Below are 19,061 nucleotides of genomic sequence, written 5' to 3'. Positions count from 1 at the left end.
TGGAGTGGGCAGAGGCTGGGAATGAACAGCATCTGATGTGGCGCACGTGGCTTTCTGCTAGTCAGAGGTTCCAGCCACTGTGTTCCGCGATCGCTCATCTCAGTCTCTGCAGTTTCGGTGTTCGTGCGATGATTGAAAGGAGGGACCGCATTTCGCGATGAAACATTTTAGAAATACCGAATGCATCACTTTGCATTACGATGCCAGTATGGCCACTGGATGACACAATACGCAACTTGAATTCACTTACTGGGTTTGCGTAAGAGCAAGATTTCTTAGTGCTTCGTCTAAGATGAGACGGGAAAAATACTTCGAACGTCAGACCTATGCAAGGGTTATCGTTGGCGGTGCGGATGGCGGAGGGGGAAGGAGTGGGGGAGGGAGGCGGTCTCGAGGAAAACTGCGGACAGAGTGGGTGGGGGGCGGCAGCCCAGTCCAGCACAGGAGGCGAGTCTCGCTGCCGACCACCACTGCACTGGCTGCCGCGGCGCCCGACGTGTCTGGTGAGTCTCCACGTACTCCCTCCATCAACGTACAGTGTATACTGCGCGTGTAACTTCCCTCAATTTGGCAGTCTCCTGTTCTCAGTGTTATCCACACTTAAAAGCAGCAGCTATGAAAACGGGGGAAAACTAATGGAAGACCGAGATGTTTTTCTTTTTTCCCAACTATTTTCCGCGACCTGCAGCACGACAGCTCTTATTTTGAACTTCTGTACTGGCTCACATCAGCTGTGAACTTCATTAAGTACAGCTTCTTACAGCACAATGTAAATAATGGTGCTGCTAGCAGTAGTTATTATTGTCACGTGTTGCATGGTTTTGAAACGGGTTCCAGAAGGAACGTAGCTTTCGACGTAAACGTGTCTGGTCCAAATGACAACTAAACCAGGCGAGAGTTCCGGAATGAAACTTTCACTCGGCAGCCGAGTGCGTGCTTATATGAAACTTCCTGTCAGAGCACTTTCCCGCGAAAAGCATAGGTCCCTAGTTTGAGTCTCGGTCTTGCAGGTAGTTTTCGTCTGCCAAGACGTTTGAGGCGAGAGTTGCTGGAAGACTTCTGTAGAATGGTAATGTACGTAAGATATATTAGCCAGCAGGAAGAAATTTAGATGTGATGGGTTCATAAAGGTTTTTAATAAACTAAGTAAGAACACGGAGGAAAGCTGGATGTTCAATTTATTTCGATGCACAGGCTGATTCCAAAAGTTTGCATAGATAATATTGTTTACTCGACAGAGTTGTACAGAAGAGTAGGTGCTCAAAAAGACGACTAACTGGGACACCTGCTCCCTTATGTGTGCAAGTACGTGACGTACAGGATCTCACATATCCCAGTCAGTGGATCGAATGGGGAGACCAATTTGCATGACTCCTTCGGTTCCCTGATCGGACGCCTCTTCATATTATTTATCTCAGGTCATATAAAAAAACATCGTTTACATGATACGGTTCCTGTAAAAGTTCAGTTTCATTAACACATGTTGCCGTAAAATTTTACGAAAGGACGTATTCCTTTACAGTACATGACTCACGTTGGATAGCGTCTGCGTAGATACACTGCTGCAATGTGACTTCTTGGACCTTGTCCCTTTCCTCCTCTTTCTCTTCTGACTTCTCTTTTCCGTCGATAGTTTGGAAACGAATAGTGTGGTCTCCTCTCACATTTTTTGTATTTTAATGCGACAGTGCTGCTATGTTAATTTGCTGGCTATGTAATGGTTTCCTTAGTCTCTGCGTGCTCAGAGTACTTCCACTACGTGCGTGCTATAATTCTTTCCCTATTACTACACTCTTTTCAGTAAAATCATTACTTTTTCTACTAATAAAATAATACGTAGTTTCCCTCCATATTTACACCAAGACAACCCAGGTTCAGCTAACTCGATGTTTCCTTAACAAAATTTGTACAGGTTAAAATAATCATATCGGGCTAAGGTATTATCTTTCATTCACAAAGATTAGGAATTTTATACACACTGCGTTTAATTTAGTTTACCATCAGGTATGCCTACACATGTTGCTTGTCTGAAACCACACTTTAATGTCGCTGGAAGGCAACATATTTTTATGTGGATTAACAACAAGCGTGTGCCTGGTATCGATGTCTTCTAGAGACCTCGCATGCCACTTTCCCCCATTTCGAGGTGAGTTTCATTCCTACGGCTCCCTGTGATTTCTGTTGTCAAGGTCAGACACCACCAGTGCAGAAAGGATGCCGTTAATGCCACAGCTAATTGTTTGCCCTGTAGAGCTTTGTGTCCCATACAGTTAAAGACTTTGGCAACTTCCGGTTTCCCCACATCACTGAAGTCTGTCAGGTAGTAAGGCCCCAGTCGTTAAATGATTACATACGGACTTAATAATATTCCTATCAACTCAGGACCAGATTAAAATAGAAATAAATCTATGGCGCCTATACTGGGCTTGTTGCCACTTTGAAGAAGTAATCAGAGTCGCTATGGTGGAGACTGACATGGTAGCGGGTCGGCCCCACATGGTAATCAGGTTATGAGAGAGCAATTTATTTTAGTAGGTACCTACTACGACGATGTGTCACTGATAAAATTTTATCATAATTTTTAGTTTCCCAGCGCAAAAAAATTTTGCTTCGTTTCCTCCACACATTGTCCATCCACAAAATTAGTAGGCGTTGACCCTCAGCACAGATACTGGGTATACTCTTGGTAACAGCAGAACGGTGTGCTACTTAGCGACTGCGAAAGGTTGATCATTATCTGTAACAAGCAAGAAAGGACTGAAAACTGTACCTCTGATCGTTGATAAACTGAGGAAGTGATGAGGTAACAAGTACGCATGAGCATTTTACACTATGTCCAGAACACACGTGATCACACTGCCACGCATGTGTTAATCAGGTATGTAAGCGTACTTCATCATTTGTGTGTTGTTGTTGTAGTAATAGTATTAGTAGTAGTAGTTTATTAGTAGATCACTTTTTACAGGTTATCGGACACGTCTTTACATTACAATTTAAGAACTACAAGTTAAGGTAGTACACATATAGAGACTGTGCAGGCTTATAGGTGTAGAATGGCATTAGGGTGACAAGTAGTTAGCCGTGGCCTTATAGTAGGAATAAACCTAGCATTTACCTTAGATGATTTACGGATACCACGAAAATCTAAATTAGGGTGGGATAATGAAGAGCGAACCATCCACCCTCCCGAATACAAGGCCAGTCTGTTTAAGACAGTGCTACCTCATTCAGTTTATCCCTTGCGTACGATACTTAAGACAGCAGGGACCTCGGTTGGACGGGTAAGGAGCAGGTGGCCAAATGAAACAATCGAGTGCACAATACGAATTCATGAAACAAACTCGATATATTGAAAAATTACAGAAGTCCGTCCTTAAAGAACTATGTATGTTACATGATAACAAAAACTAAATGTACTTATTACTCTGAGGTCATCTAGCAAGATTACTCACACTTCACAGAGCAACAGCAGAGGTTGCTTCGAACTACACTCCTGGAAATTGAAATAAGAACACCGTGAATTCATTGTCCCAGGAAGGGGAAACTTTATTGACACATTCCTGGGGTCAGATACATCACATGATCACACTGACAGAACCACAGGCACATAGACACAGGCAACAGAGCATGCACAATGTCGGCACTAGTACAGTGTATATCCACCTTTCGCAGCAATGCAGGCTGCTATTCTCCCATGGAGACGATCGTAGAGATGCTGGATGTAGTCCTGTGGAACGGCTTGCCATGCCATTTCCACCTGGCGCCTCAGTTGGACCAGCGTTCGTGCTGGACGTGCAGACAACGTGAGACGACGCTTCATACAGTCCCAAACATGCTCAATGGAGGACAGATCCGGAGATCTTGCTGGCCAGGGTAGTTGACTTACGCCTTCTAGAGCACGTTGGGTGGCACGGGATACATGCGGACGAGCATTGTCCTGTTGGAACAGCAAGTTCCCTTGCCGGGCTAGGAATGGTAGAACGATGGGTTCGATGACGGTTTGGATGTACCGTGCACTATTCAGTGTCCCCTCGACGATCACCAGTGGTGTACGGCCAGTGTAGGAGATCGCTCCCCACACCATGATGCCGGGTGTTGGCCCTGTGTGCCTCGGTCGTATGCAGTCCTGATTGTGGCGCTCACCTGCACGGCGCCAAACACGCATACGACCATCATTGGCACCAAGGCAGAAGCGACTCTCATCGCTGAAGACGACACGTCTCCATTCGTCCCTCCATTCACGCCTGTCGCGACACCACTGGAGGCGGGCTGCACGATGTTGGGGCGTGAGCGGAAGACGGCCTAACGGTGTGCGGGACCGTAGCCCAGCTTCATGGAATCTGTTGCGAATGGTCCTCGCCGATACCCCAGGAGCAACAGTGTCCCTAATTTGCTGGGAAGTGGCGGTGCGGCCCCGTACGGCACTGCGTAGGATCCTACGGTCTTGGCGTGCATCCGTGCGTCGCTGCGGTCCGGTCCCAGGTCGACGGGCACGTGCACCTTCCGCCGACCACTGGCGACAACATCGATGTACTGTGGAGACCTCACGCCCCACGTGTTGAGCAATTCGGCGGTACGTCCACCCGGCCTCCCGCATGCCCACTATACGCCCTCGCTCAAAGTCCGTCAACTGCACATACGGTTCACGTCCACGCTGTCGCGGCATGCTACCAGTGTTAAAGACTGCGATGGAGCTCCGTATGCCACGGCAAACTGGCTGACACTGACGGCGGCGGTGCACAAATGCTGCGCAGCTAGCGCCATTCGACGGCCAACACCGCGGTTCCTGGTGTGTCCGCTGTGCCGTGCGTGTGATCATTGCTTGTACAGCCCTCTCGCAGTGTCCGGAGCAAGTATGGTGGGTCTGACACACCGGTGTCAATGTGTTCTTTTTTCCATTTCCAGGAGTGTATACACTGGGACAGGCATTTAGTTAAATTCAAACAGAATGGAATAATTTGTCAAAAAATGAAGGAATCATTAAGTGAAATTAAATGTATATCAGGCTTGCAGTCAAAGAAATTCAAAGCACAGTAACCAATAACAAAGAATTTACTAGTTACATAAATAACAACATCAAAATGTCTAAATGAACAATATGGAGATGCTCTATACATTCAACAGCTGCAATAAGATCTTATACTGATTGTATTTTCCATGTAACTTACCCAACAATTTTTCACGGAATCTGGCATCACTTAAACATTATAATGTTCGGTCGGTGAGACAATTCAAATTTTCAAAAAAAAAATGGCTCTGAGCACTATGGGACTCAACTGCTGAGGTCATTAGTCCCCTAGAACTTAGAACTAGTTAAACCTAACTAACCTAAGGACATTACAAACATCCATGCCCGAGGCAGGATTCGAACCTGCGACCGAAGCGGCCATGCGGTTCCAGACTGCAGCGCCTTTAACCGCACGGCCACTTCGGCCGGCTTCAAATTTTCAATTGAGGACCCAAAATCATGACAAGCCACTCAGTTCAGACTGGCGAGTTAATGGGTCAATTTATTATTTAACACAAACATGTGCTTAAAAGGTGGAAGGCTCGCCAAAACACACAAAATGGGCGTGCTAAAGGCTGCCAAGCCTCGACAGTAATTTATCTTGCTCCCACAACCCAACGAAACAGATTGCTGATCTAGACATTAAAATGGCGGACCAACAATTATACCTTTTGTCACACAGGCTATCACGCTGTGGAACTAATTTTTACGCTCTCTCAGATACAGCAACTTAGCTAACCAAACATCCTCCCCCAAGCAATGTTCTACCTTGGTCCGTTTAAAACAACTTCGTCGTAACTGAAACATGTTGCATTTGTGGTCTTCAGTACAAAGACTGGTCTGATGCAGCTCTCCATGCTACTCCATCCTGTGCAAGCTTCTTCATCTCCAAGTACCTACTGCAACTTACATCCCTCTGAATCTGCTTAGTGTATTCATCTCTTGGTCTCCCTCTACGATTTTTACCCCCCCACAGTGTCCTCCAGTACTAAGTCAGTGATCCCTTGATGCCTCAGAACATGTTATACCAACCGCCCAATCTTCTAATAAAGTTGTGCCCCAAATTCCTCTTCTCCCCGATTCTATTCAGTACCTCCGCATTAGTTAAGTAATCCATCCACCTAATTTTGAGCGTTCTTCTATAGCACCATATTTGGAAAGTCTAAACGATTTATCGTCCACGGTTCCCTTTCACACGTGGTTACACTCGATACAAATACCTTCAGAAAAGACTTCCTGGCACTTAAATCTATACTCAATGCTAACAAATTTCTCTTCTTCAGAAACGCTTTCCTTGCCATTGCCCGTCTCCTTTTATATACTCTCAACCCTGGCCATCATCACTTACTTTATTCCCCAAATATCAAAACTCAGTGAGTTTCTCATTTCCAATCTAATTCCCTCAGCGTCACCTTATTTATTTCAGCTACATTCAATTTTCCTCGTTTTGCTTTTGTTGATGTTCATCTTATATCCTCCGTTCAAAACACGGTTCACTCCGTTCAACTGCTCTTCCAGATCCTTTGCTGTCTCTGACAGAACTACTATACAGTCGGCAAGACCCAAAGGTTTTATATCTTCGCCATAGATTTTAATTCCTACTATAAATTTTTCTTTGTTTGCTTTACTGCTTGCTCAATTTACAGATTGAACAACATCGGGGATAGCCTACAAGCCTGTCTCACTTCCTTCCCAACCACTGCTTCCCTTTCATACCCCTCGACTCTTATAACTGCCATCTGCTTTCTGTACAAATTGTAAATAGCCTTTCGCTCCATGTATTTTACCCCTGCCACCTTCAGAATTTGATAGAGAGTATTCCAATCAACATTGACAAAAGCTTTCTCTAAGTCTACAAATGCTAGAATAGTAGGTTTGCCTTTCCTTAATCTTTCTTCTAAGATAAGTCAAGGGCCAGTATTGCCTCACGTGTTCCAACCATTCTACAGAATCCAAACTGATCTTCCCCGAGGTCGGCTTCTATCAGTTTTTCCATTCGTCTGTAAAGAATTCGCGTTAGTATTTTGCAGCTGTGACTTATTCAACTGAGAGTTCGGTAATTTTCACACCTGCTTTCTTTGGGATTGGAATTATTATATTCTTCTTGAAGTCTGAGGGTATGTCGCCTGTCTCATACATCTTGCTCACCAAATAGTAGAGTTTTGTCAGGACTGGCTCTCCCAAGGCTGTCAGTAGTTCTAATGGAATGTTGTCTACTCCAGGGGCCTTGTTTCGAATTAGGTCTTTTAGTGCTCTGTCAAACTCTTCATGCAGTATCATATCTCCCATTTCATCTTCATCTACATCCTCTTCCATTTCCATAACATTGTCCTCAAATACATCGCCCTTGTATAGACCCTCCATATACTCCTTCCATCTTTCTGCTTTCCCTTCTTTGCTAGAACTAAGTTGCCATCAAAGCTCTTGATATTCATGCAAGTGGTTCTCCTTTCTCCAAAGGTCTCTTTAATTTCCCTGTAGGCAGTATCTATCTTACCCCTAGTGAGATAAGCCTCTACATCCTTACATTTGTCCTATAGCCATCCCTGCTTAGCCATTTTGCATTTCCTGTCGATCTCATTTCAGAGACGTTTGTATTCCTTTTTGCCTGCTTCATTTACAGCATTTTTATATTTTCTCCTATGATCAATTAAATTCAATATTTCTTCTGTTACCCAAGGGTTTCTATTAGCCCTAGTCTTTTTACCTGTTTGATAGTCTGCTGCCTTCACTATCTCATCCCTCAAAGCTACCCATTCTTTTTCTACTGTATTTCTTTTCCCCATTCCTGTCAATTGTTCCCTTATGCTCTCCCTGAAACTCTGTAAAACCTCTGGTTCTTTCAGTTTATCCAGGTCCAATCTCCTTAAATTCCCACCTTTTTGCAGTTCCTTCAGTTTTAATCTACAGTTCATAACCAACAGATTGTGGTCAGAGTTCACATCTGCCCCTGGAAATGTATTACAATTTAAAACCTGGTTCCTAAATCTCTGTCTTACCATTATATGATCTATCTGATACCTTTCAGTATCTTCAGGGTTCTTCCATGTATACAATCTTCTTTTATGATTCTTGAACCAAGTGTTAGCTATGATTAAGTTATGCTCTGCGCAAAATTCTACCTGGCGGCCTCCTCTTTCATTTCTTAGCCCCAATCCATATTTACTACTATTTTTCCTTCTCTCCCTCTTCCTACTGCTGAATTCCAGTCACCCATGACTACTAAATTTTCGCCTCCCTTCACTACCAGAATAATTTCTTTTATCTCATCATATATTTCATCTATTTCTTCGTCATCTGCAGAACTAGTTGGTATATGATCCAGTGCTACTGTAGTAGGCGTGGGCTGCGTGTCCGTCTTGGCCACAATAATGCGTTCACTATGCTCTTTGCAGTAGCTTACCTGTACTCCTATATTTTTATTCATTATTAAACCTACTCCTGCATTACCCCTATTTGATTTTGTATTTATAACCCTGTATTCACCTGACCAAAAGTCTTGTTCCTTCTGCTACCGAACTTCACTAATTCCCACTATATATAACTTTAACCTATCCATTTCCCTTTTTAAATTTTCTAACCTACCTGCCCGATTAAGGGATCTGACATTCCACACTCCGATCCATAGAACGCTAGTTTTCCTTGTCCTGATAACAATGTCCTCTTGAGTAGTCCCCGCCCTGAGATCCGAATGGGGGACTATTTTACCTCTGGAATATTTTACCCAAGTGGACGCCATCATCATTTAGTCATACAGTAAGGCTACATCCCTTACAGCTGTAGTTTCCCCTTGCTTTCAGCCGTTCGCAGTACCAGATCAGCAAGGCCATTTTGGTTAGTGTTACAAGGCCAGATCAGTCGATCATCCAGAGTGTTGCCCCTGCAACTACTGAAAAGGCTGCTGCCCTCTTCAGGAACCACACGTTTGTGTGGCCTCTTAACAGATACCCCTCAGTTGTGGTTGCACCTACGGTACGGTTGTCTGTATCGTTGATGCACGCAAGCCTCCCCACCAACGGCAAGGTCCATGGTTCATGGTTATTATGTAATTCTTATTCTCTAATGTAGGTTACTACTGTTCTGAATTACAGACTCAACAGTTAGTTTCATATTACGACACTTTGTTACACAGGTATATGTATATCTAAATTTACATTTCTACTGCATTTTCCACATGAAGAACGCACTTGTTTTAGAAGCTGTTGCTCTGGTAGTGACTGTAAATCTTCGGATTAGTGCTTAACGAGGGCGAAAATGAATAGCTAGATTTTGTTGGGTTTGACTCTGGTCCAGGATTTGTACGTTCCCTAAGAGTGCTTAAAAGCCAGTGGCTGAAAGGGAGAAACGAAATTAGTGGAATATATTCGCTGCTAATGAGAAAAGGGAGGCCTGCAGATCCGCAAGAATGTCGGAATTTCGAGGGGACGCACATGGCCGGTTCCCAGAAACTCCTCTCTGCGATAGAAGATGGAATTAGGAGGGGTGACACTGTCATGAGGGTGGCTATCCTATTTCGTATTCTCGAAAGTAAGAATCAAACCGTATTTTAGCAGGTTTTGTGATCATACCAGCCTAGATCACTGATAAAATTACGGTTCAGGTCCTATTATGTTGTAACATTACGTTTCCTTGCGACTGGCGAATCTTTTAAGTCTGGCTGTCAGCCACAGAATAGCACAACCCACGATTTCGAAAGTTGTTGTGGGTGTATTCACTCCATTTGGCAACACTTTAAAGGCCCAATACTTAATGATGCACTAGTGGTATTTTTCAAAGTTCGGAATATATATGTGTATTGCAGACCTCGTCCGTCGTACTAGGCAAAACTGCACGGACTGTCTCCCCTATCACTGCCAGTTTCTCTTCCCTGGCATGCTGAAATAAAGAAAGAGATGCAGTCAAGTTAAACATGAACATTCGTAAGCTACGGTATTGCGGTAGAAATTGCAAATTACCATGTAACGTTACATGTATATTACTCAGAAATAAACGATTGCCGACTTACCTTATTATGATAAAGCGACTCGTCCGGTTCACATACACACATTTCCTAGTTGTATGTCGGAATTAAGACGCATGACGCCTCTTTGCTCCATTCGATTTGTAGAATAAAAAATTGTACAGGAAAAAAATTGCTTTTTTTATTAAACATTTATTAAAATCTGCATTCTGAAGAAAATGCGGAAAATCCCGAACATGACACTAGCCACTAGACAATAAGTAAACGACAACTAGAAAGCACTGCAGTACCCCCTTCTGTGCATGCGTGAGTTACAGCTGCCTAGTGCGCATGCGCGGATTGGCGGCACTTTAGAACCGCTCCCTTTTGTAGCGGACGGGTAGTGTGTGTGCTGATTTCCGCAGCTTCACCCGTTCTACCGCTGTGTGGCTGGCGCGCTAGACCGGTACCGTTCGCGGCGGATCGTCGCGTAATACCCTCTGGCCGACGCGAGAGCGACGATCGGTCAGAAGCACGCGTACACTGGTGATGCCACGCTCTTGGAAGTAGGTCCTACTTACGATTGAGATACATTATTACTGAGTAACGTTAAATGAAGCTTTAAGATACTCTAATGTTTTAACAAGCACCAACATCTTTGTTAATCACGCTATAGCTATGTACATTTTATTTCAAAAATCGTACACAGTCATAGCCTGTGTACTGTTGTGCTGTGACTGTCGAGCTGTTAATACGCAGTAAGAAAGTGGCTGAGGCTGCTTCCTGCTCCATATTGAAACTCGCGTTTGGAACACGGTTACGAAGTGCCCAGTAATAGGCTGGTCTTAATGTTTTTCATAAATTTACAGAAAACAATCGGCTTTGACTTTTTCCGTGGGACTGTATTTGATACAGTTGAAAAACAAATACACATTTGCTGTATGAAGGAATCGGTAGTGTAGTAGAGTGATAATCTGGTACAGTTCATGGATCGTTCGTCCAAGTCTCGCCTTCGTCATTTTTCTCGTTCAATTTCAAATACTTACATCTAGTAATTGCAAAATTCATCATCATTTTTATTAGTAATGCACATCTTCTTGTTTCAAATTACGTATTCAACGCAGAATTTCTGATTTCATTTTGTATATAAATTCTTAATTATCGACGTTTTATGAAAGATTGTTAATACAGGTTGCTTAAATTAAAAACTCATAAAAATTAAATTTTTAGGGGAAAATAAAAAACCAAATACACTTTATTTGCACTGTGTCCATTGTTTTATACCACAGATGTAGTCTCAAACGAACTAGCGTGATGAGTGCCGTAGAAATATGAAAAACAATAATTTTCACAACAATGAGCACGCCATAAACATGCTGCATATTTGCTACTGTCCCATTACAGTATGAATCCAACAGCGCTGATCTGGAGCCAGGTTAATGGATTTGGCCTGCGAAATAACAAGACTGTTAATCTGCCAGACAGACGTACTGGAACTAACGCACGCAGCATTTTCACATGCCACTTCCGAACGCCGGCGGGATATAGAACGGCGGCCCATAAAAGAAGACGAGAAAATACGGCGCCTGGGTGACTTCGTGGATTCTGTTGTTGATCGCCTCGTTGTCAATGTACGAGATCATAGTTCCAAAACTGAAAGGTGTTTCTCGCATTCACTTACAGAAGGAGCTGAGAGATTACCAGGCGACTGACTGTAATTAATACAGTCAGTAGCTTCAGTATTCAACAGTATGGTGAAATTCCTGCAGTATGCTTTAGTATCTCACATAGCTCGCTCAGAATATTGACCTTGTGTTTAAGTTAGGAATTCTGATCACTCTTGTTTGTAATCAGAATACTATTTAAACTTCCCCTTTGTATGTAAAGAATGACAGTGCTGTAAAAACTCTTACATTATTTGATTTTCAAACAGCTGAGCAAAACTCAACGTACTCAGACAGTTTTCTCTTTACTTATTCTGATCTTCACTAAACTGACATATAATATTTTAGCGCAACACAATCTGACATTCAATAAACCCTACAGAATAATAGCCATGACTAACAATAACTTATACCTTTCATGAATCACTTACCTCACAAAAATCTTCGTTACTCGAACTACTGCAATACAGCGAGCGCCAATACTGTCAGCTAAATAAAAGATTCTAACGACTGAAGGCACCAACTACTGATAGGCACAGTTAGCAAATGAAAGATTTTGATACAGAATAAATAATGTATTTACCTTAACAGTATTAAAAAGTCATAATAGACAACCAGTCTTACAAATTGCCTTTATCTGACGGACACACGTCCAGATCGTCCGCTCATAGTAACCTCTCAAAATTCTGGCATCTCTCTCCCCACATCCAACACTGCTGGCGGCTCACCTCCAAATGCCGAAGGCTACACGCTGTTCCCATCTACACTCCTGGAAATGGAAAAAAGAACACATTGACACCGGTGTGTCAGACCCACCATACTTGCTCCGGACACTGCGAGAGGGCTGTACAAGCAATGATCACACGCACGGCACAGCGGACACACCAGGAACCGCGGTGTTGGCCGTCGAATGGCGCTAGCTGCGCAGCATTTGTGCACCGCCGCCGTCAGTGTCAGCCAGTTTGCCGTGGCATACGGAGCTCCATCGCAGTCTTTAACACTGGTAGCATGCCGCGACAGCGTGGACGTGAACCGTATGTGCAGTTGACGGACTTTGAGCGAGGGCGTATAGTGGGCATGCGGGAGGCCGGGTGGACGTACTGCCGAATTGCTCAACACGTGGGGCGTGAGGTCTCCACAGTACATCGATGTTGTCACCAGTGGTCGTCGGAAGGTGCACGTGCCCGTCGACCTGGGACTGGACCGCAGCGATGCACGGATGCACGCCAAGACCGTAGGATCCTATGCAGTGCCGTAGGGGACCGCACCGCCTCTTCCCAGCAAATTAGGGACACTGTTGCTCCTGGGGTATCGGCGAGGACCATTCGCAACCGTCTCCATGAAGCTGGGCTACGGTCCTGCACACCGTTAGGCCGTCTTCCACTCACATCCCAACATCGTGCAGCCCGCCTCCAGTGGAGTCGCGACAGCCGTGAATGGAGGGACGAATGGAGACGTGTCGTCTTCAGCGATGAGAGTCGCTTCTGCCTTGGTGCCAATGATGGTCGTATGCGTGTTTGGCGCCGTGCAGGTGAGCGCCACAATCAGGACTGCATACGACCGAGGCACACAGGGCCAACACCCGGCATCATGGTGTGGGGAGCGATCTCCTACACTGGCCGTACACCACTGGTGATCGTCGAGGGGACACTGAATAGTGCACGGTACATCCAAACCGTCATCGAACCCATCGTTCTACCATTCCTAGACCGGCAAGGAAACTTGCTGTTCCAACAGGACAATGCACGTCCGCATGTATCCCGTGCCACCCAACGTGCTCTAGAAGGTGTAAGTCAACTACCCTGGCCAGCAAGATCTCCGGATCTGTCCCCCATTGAGCATGTTTGGGACTGGATGAAGCGTCGTCTCACGCGGTCTGCACGCCCAGCACGAACGCTGGTCCAACTGAGGCGCCAGGTGGAAATGGCATGGCAAGCCGTTCCACAGGACTACATCCAGCATCTCTACGATCGTCTCCATGGGAGAATAGCAGCCTGCATTGCTGCGAAAGGTGGATATACACTGTACTAGTGCCGACATTGTGCATGCTTTGTTGCCTGTGTCTATGTGCCTGTGGTTCTGTCTGTGTGATCATGTGATGTATCTGACCCCAGGAATGTGTCAATAAAGTTTCCCCTTCCTGGGACCATGAATTCACGGTGTTCTTATTTCAATTTCCAGGAGTGTATCTGGCCAGCGCTACGCTAGCGAATATTCCAACAATGAGATCATAAGCCACAGACTGCACACAGTGCAGTCAGCGAATCTCATACAGAGCACTACGTGGCGTTAGCAACATAAATACCTAAACAGCCTACTTACATAGCCCCCATGCTCCCCACAAAAAGTCTTACAAATTGTTCTGGGCAGTGGATATTACTGATTTGACAATATTTTTCATATTTACATGAACAAAGATATCAAATGCCCACATTTATTGATACAATGTTAGTCCAAAGCCAAAATTCGCCTAACAGTCCATAAAGGCAGACCTAATCACAGTAAGAATGATAGTAATATGCCCTCGTCTGAGCAGTAGAAGAAAGTTCACACTGACGTAGTGCATTTCCATGCAGTCTTGAAGGAATTGTGTCGTCCTTCCAACAGAAACACAGTGCTAACTCTTGACATGCAGACAGGTAATAGGCCACAACAGAGCAAACTCACGGCAGAGTCAGTAGAAGTTTCGAAGAATTTTTGTAGGTAGGTGTTCACAGAGCAGACCCACAGTATTTTTCGTAGAGATGACAGTATTAGAGGGCCACCACAGGTGCAAACCCAATGTAGTCCTGGTGCAGATAATGGTATTGGTGGGCCACCAAAAGTGCAGAACCACTGCAGTCCTTGTAGAGATGGCTAGCAGCCATCTGTGCCATCTGTTGCGACTGTGTGGGTACATAATCAATATCGAAGAGTCTTGCGGATAATATAGCAAGTTCATGAACCACTACTTGTGCACTCACAAACTTTTTGGAATGTCCTTAGAACCAGCAATGCTGTTAACCAGTCCCTTGGTGAATTATCAACACAGTCCAAACAATAAGACAGTCATTTAGCATCTGAGATTTTACGCAAACAGTATGACCAACAGAAATTTGTGTAGTAAAATGAATCCCTACTACTCACATAATTTGAAGAACTGGTGTCTACACAATTACAAATTTATGGCATAACAATACAATTATAAAGGTACAGAAAACATCATTAAAGGACATAATAATACAGACAACATTTGTAGTAATACAGGATTTACAAAAGAATAGAAATAAGCATATGCATGAGTATTATAGGAATTGTGACATAAGTAAATAAATCAGAATATTCAAACATATGATTATTTAAGGAAAACATAACAGAATAAATAATATCTAAACATTTTTCCAAAGTATTTGAGGATAACAGTACTCCCCATCATAGTGAATGAAGCTTAGTGTTAGAAAATTCTACAACATAACTCCTGTCAGATAAACAAATAAAGACAGGAAGAACATAGACACACAAGGGTACACCTAAACACATAGCAGAATAACACAAAAGGAAAGGACAGGGTTTGTTTTCAGTATAACATTTGGTACTGCAGTCCAACCCAAAACTTCATTCACTAGATCTTTCCTCTTATTTTTTTCGCAAAAAGGTCCTATTTAAGCATGCTTTCTGTATTTTCCATTATCTGACATCATCATTTATTTCTCATTGTCTTACCTCATCATTTGTTTCCAAAAAAATCCTACCTAAACCTGTTGTCCCTAAACCCTACTTTTTTGTTCATATCCTCTTTCAAAATAATCATTCTTCATTGTGCTGTGCTTATTTTGCCAACCCTTTTTATTATAGCTTCTCAATGCATTCTTTCCCTATTCACCATACATGTATAGTATCCCTCCTTTTAAGCTAACTTAAGTCTACTGAGCTCAGATACATAAACTAACAGATGAGGCAATGCACCAGCATAAGCATTAACACAACCAGAAATGAGAAAAAAATGCGAATTTGCAAAGCAAGCAGCAGCATACCTAAATGAGCAAAGCAAATACACTTTACAACTAATATAAGACAGTATGCAGCAAACAAGAAAAAGAAATCAGTATTAAAACTGACTTATAAGAGTAGTACAAAGTGAAATTCAGTAGGACAATGCCTGACAAACAGCAGCAGGAAAAGCAATAAACCATACCTAAACAAGACAAAGCTCAAGCAGAAAAAATATTGCAGTAAAGGCAGCAATGCAGATAAGGGAATGTCTATTTACATCTTATTGCCTACGTTACATCTTAACACTAAAGTGATGCACCACAACAACCTCCTGTATAAAAAAAATTACCAAGTCCTTGAAAAGGAAATTATGTATATAGTTCCTGTTATCAATCACTTCTCTTTCTTATACTTCTTTCGTTTCCTAGTGCTCCTTTTTTTAAGAATGTAGATCATAAAAATATTATTTCATAGATATGTAGACAGAAAATATTTACATTAGCACATGTATTAAATTCTATTTTAAGCAATGCTGCAGTGCAGATAGAAATCAGTTATTAAACAAAATGAGCGAATATATAGTAGACAAAACATACAGATTTCATTCACTAGCCATATGGCATTTCAAAAGGCAGAAAAAGCCTCTCAACTAGAAAGACAGTAGTCATAATCAGGTGTATAGACGTAAAATATTTCTCATCATTTCATTAGGCATTTTAGTAAATACCAGAAAGTATGAGCTCTAAACTGTAATTATATGTTTTCAAGTATGAGCACGTCATATTTGCGATGCTTTCTACAAAGAAATGTTAATAGCGAGGTTAGTGGCCTCTTTTTCTTACACCTGTGCCTCTGTAAGGCACACACTAATGGTTTTCTTCCAGGCGCCCACAGCACATTATGTCAAGGTCACTTACCTTCTTTACTGAAACACTTACAGCAGCGGTTTCCACTACAGTGACAGTCCCATATTAAAAATTTCACACGTTGAAAATTTACATTACAAATGTGTAGAAACAAAACCCCATAAATATAACAGTGTCCAAAAATTTCAGTCATCATAGTGGTACTCACAGTCACGCATATACTCACCCTTCATAATGATAACAACAACACCGCGACATCACAATACACATCGTCGTCACAATAATAACATCACAACACCTCAGTCAAATCTCAAAAACGTTGCTTTCTTCAATAGATTCAAAAGCTTTAAGAAAATGCTGTCATAATATCACAGTGGTTTCTAAAGTAAATATGAACAGTTCACAAAAATGGAGGCAACATACAACTTCATAAGTGTGAAGTTATCCAACTGTGTAATTACATAAACTTGAGTCACTGATCTAGTAAAAAGAATGTTTGTCTCTCTCAGTTAAATGATCAGATAGCTGTGTAACTCTGTGTTAGAGAAATATGGTACTGAAGTGTAAAGCTGACTAAGCAAATACCATATTAGCTACGGCTCCTAGCTCTTTCCACACTCTTAGTACACTAAGAAACGTGTACCCCCTGAGGGTTAATGTAATTATACCCTCAGGTGCTACAGCGTACAGTAATGGAATGAAATGTATCACCAAAAACCTTCTCTGTATCTTTGTAATTTGAGAATCTTTCAAAAAAAGTGTTTTAAGTACAAAAAGTAATCATTCAAATGCGTGTCCTGTAGGGCTAAACTGTGCGTCTTCCTGTAAGACAATTTCTGTCATTACTTAACGGTAAAAAATGTTCCAAGTGTGTTAGTTATAGTCGTTCATAAGCAAAGTTCTGCAAAAGTCAACGTACTTAACTCCTTATAAACAAAAGTGAAATGCTATGCATATAATCTCATAGTCATTACGTACATTACCATGACCAAGAAAGTAGTGTACTTTATTGTTGTGCTATGGAAAAGGCTGTCTCATTGTAGCTACACCACAAAGGTTACTACTAAAACATATGTAGAAAAACTGTGCAGATATAAAACAGATATAGCCCAAAAGCAATAATGTAAGTTGTGTTACTCATTAATAGTGACGTGATATAATCGTGTAGCTGTCAAATAAGCTAACCACTGTGCCATCTGTTATTTCTCAGAAAGTACTTTAAATCCGCAATGTTTTTCAAGTAAACCAAAATGGCGCATTAAAATCTCTTTAGCAGAATATGTTTTAATTATGTAAGCCTTATAGTCGTTACGAAATCGTGCAATGAACAACCAAGAATGTACACACAATAACACTGTGCCGTCTGCTCACTACAAATATGCACTCGAAATTGCTGTCTAAACAAGTTCCCTACGTTCTTTCCTGGGTAGTTGCCTTCATATCATTGTCGCGTGTTAAGAGTTTCTAAGCGTGACAAAGCGTACTAGTAACATGAAGTAGAAATCTTACTGCAACCACTAATTCAGAAAGCAAATTATCTCTCAATAGACGGTTTTACACGTGAAATGTGATGTAATCCTTTACCTTTCCCAGTACGCAGAGTTTCAACTTCAACGCAATTATCATGTGGTATACGCTGGATCCTGTAAGGGTCACTGTAAATCAGAAAGAATTTGTGACTCAAGTGTTTCTTCTTATGTGACAATCAATGAGCTTTAATGAGAACTTTCTGACCAATATATAGTTTCTTTGCATTTGGTTTATAGTGTAGTTTTTTTCTTCTTTGTCTGCATCAGAATTTATATTTTTAATAGCCAAATAAATTATGTCTTCGTGTCGAATTTTACGTGTATTCGGAAAAGGTACAAGCTCTATGTTTCTGTTCGGTGGTTATTCATTCTTCAGTGCAGAATAGGTGGTAAAGCAGTAGAGTCATGAGGCATTTCATTCAGCACATTTTGAAATAAGTGTAAATATCTGTCCCAAAATTGATGCTTTCTGTGACAGTAAAGTCTGCAAAGCTTATTGATTTCTTTCATAACCTGTTCAGACGATTTACAATGTGGTGAGTGCAATGAAATAAAAACAGGTTTGATTTAACGATTCCGAAGCATGTGTCACCAAAGAGCAGATCTGAATTGCGGTCCATTATCTGAAATGACTTTAGCAGCATGTCCAACTTCAAGGAAGAAATTTTTAACAAAGGCGTAGGATACAGACCGTCTAGTGGCTTTACGTAATGGTGTGAAAGAAACAAATATTGAAGTAAGATCAACAGCGACTAAAACGTACGAAAATCCATTTGACGTTCTGACAGGGGGTCGCAAGAGATCAACAGCAGCAAATTCTTTTAGTTTAGAAGGAGTGATAGGAATGAACGGAGCCCGATGTGAGATGGTAGATGGTTTAGCTTTTTGACAAAGTTTACAAGTAGACAAGACTCTTCAATTTCTCTTTTCCATTTTGTTAAAATAACAAGTCGTCCAAAGAATACGATAACATGTTCGTGGACTAAAATGTGGTTACCTGAAATGAATGTACCAAATGACCTTATTGACAAAATCGTCAGGAATGCAAAGTATACATAGCTAGTCAACAGTGCAACCAGATAA

At 42.2% G+C, this 19,061-nt stretch overlaps 1 protein-coding gene across 1 annotated transcript in view; it reads left to right on the top strand.

Annotated features, from left to right (window-relative positions):
* The first annotated feature begins 428 nt into the window (after positions 1 to 428).
* LOC126108701 (serine/threonine-protein phosphatase 6 regulatory ankyrin repeat subunit A-like) overlaps positions 429 to 19,061 on the top strand; it is a 127,836-nt gene continuing 109,203 nt past the window's right edge. Inside the window, exon 1 of the mRNA XM_049914018.1 lies at positions 429 to 503. The gene's annotated coding sequence lies outside the window, so the exon portion shown is untranslated. The remainder of the gene's footprint in view (positions 504 to 19,061) is intronic.

This window comes from Schistocerca cancellata, chromosome 11 (genome assembly GCF_023864275.1).
Source record: "Schistocerca cancellata isolate TAMUIC-IGC-003103 chromosome 11, iqSchCanc2.1, whole genome shotgun sequence".
NCBI classification, from domain to species: domain Eukaryota; kingdom Metazoa; phylum Arthropoda; class Insecta; order Orthoptera; family Acrididae; genus Schistocerca; species Schistocerca cancellata.
Note: the sequence above shows the minus strand (reverse complement) of the source record. Positions and strands in the feature narration are given on the sequence as shown.